This window comes from Tursiops truncatus, chromosome 1 (genome assembly GCF_011762595.2).
Source record: "Tursiops truncatus isolate mTurTru1 chromosome 1, mTurTru1.mat.Y, whole genome shotgun sequence".
In the NCBI taxonomy this organism is placed as follows: domain Eukaryota; kingdom Metazoa; phylum Chordata; class Mammalia; order Artiodactyla; family Delphinidae; genus Tursiops; species Tursiops truncatus.
In genome coordinates this window covers 36222809-36224572 of record NC_047034.1, presented here as the reverse complement: position 1 = coordinate 36224572, position 1764 = coordinate 36222809, and positions in this window count along the sequence as shown.

The following is a 1764-nucleotide window of genomic DNA, read 5'->3' as shown; positions in this document are numbered from 1 at the left end:
TTTCAGGTATTTAGAAGTAGGCCCCAAAGAAGTTGTACTGTGTTTCCACTCTTGTGCTCACTTGTTTGTTCGGCCAGCAGACGGTTACTGGAAGTGGGTGTGCCATCCGTGGTGGCGTGAAGAGCTGTGAGAGGCAGTCCAGGTCCACAAGAAGCTTCCTTGCAGTCAGGCTGTTTTATAACTGTTCCCAAATCATGTTAGCTCTGGAATCTATTTTAGGAACTCCTTTGGTTATGAACCATATCTTATATTTAATTTTGATTCTCTTTCTCCTCCTGTCCTGGATTCAGTAGCCTCATCCACAAACACTGTGTGCCTGGCGTTACCATAGGTATTGGAAGTATTTAGAAGAATCAGAGATACTTGGTAGGAACGCGTTAACTAACGAGAGCTGCTGCCTAGAACGGCCTCCCAAGGACTTTAGGCCTTCTCTGTGCAGTCACCACTTCCATGTCGCAGAGGACCCTGGAGCCCACCAGTATCTGTGAGATGCCTGGAGCTGGGCATCAAGGCAGAGGGCATTGCTCCCCTTTTCTTTGGTTGGTGAGTGTTCATAATAATAGTAGGAATTCCAGCCCACCCCAGGGGGTGCCTGAAGGTAGGTGAGGCTCTTGAGATCTTTCTGCCTACCTCTGAGGGCTGCGATGGCGCTCCTTTGCTTCTTTCTCTTCATTTGTTCCTGTATCTGGTGAGGATGGCGTTCTGCTCAGATCTACAGTGAGTAGCCATGGGGAGCTGTTAGAGTCTCTGGTCTTTGATTCTCTGGGAGAGGGTGGGTTTGACAGTGCCTTCCCACCTCTGAGATGAGGACAGCTGGATTCTGTCTCCTCCGTCCTCAGCATCGCGTGGGGCCACACCGAAAAGAAAACCTCATGACTGATCCCAAGGTCCAGAGTTGACACTGCACTGATTTCAGCCCAGGGCAAGCCACCGTTAGCATCTTCCGGCCAGAGGGTGTTTGTGAAAGCACAGGTCGGGTGTCCCTTTGACATTTGCTTGGGGATCCTTTCCAGAAGCTGGAGGAAGAGGAGTAGATTCATGTTTGACAAGTCTAGATCAAGGGAAGGACAGAGAAGCAGGAGCCTCGCAGGACCAGTGTGTGCAGGGAAGGGACTCGGACCAAGTGAACGCGTTTCCGGTGTGTTTGTCAGGGACTTAGGGTGGTAATGTTGACAGGGAGCATGATCAGCCAATCAACAAGCATAGATTGGGTGCCTCTGGGAGTTTCACATTGGAGAGAATGACAGAGAATTCTAAACCTGGCACAGGCCTTTGAAAAGTTCAGACTCTAGTGGGAGGCATAGATGAGCACACGTGACAAGGCATGACAGTGTATTATGAGGCTCCGGACTGTAACACAGGGTTACACGTGCTGTTGGCATTTGGAGAAGGGAGGACCATCATGGCCATCTATCCTGCCTGGGAAAGACTGGAGAATGACCACATCAGCAGTGTCAGCACACAGGGAGCAGTCAGGACGGGGCAGGGAGCTCTGGGGTCAGAGAACAGGGTTCTGTTCCCAGCTAAGGAAAGTTGCGCAGATGAGTGGACATAATATACGTGAAAGCATCTGGCTGAGTGTTTTTCGTGTAGAAATAATTCAGCAGAGGTTTGTTGATACATTCCTAAGATCACGACTGAGAGAGTCCCAAGGAAGATATCACAGCAAGGTTTAAAAACAGTGTAGGGGGTGAGGGTGGGAGTGGAGGGGCGGGGCAGCTGCACTGGTGGAGAAAGCAGGAGGGAGGGAGGGAGAGCTCCTGT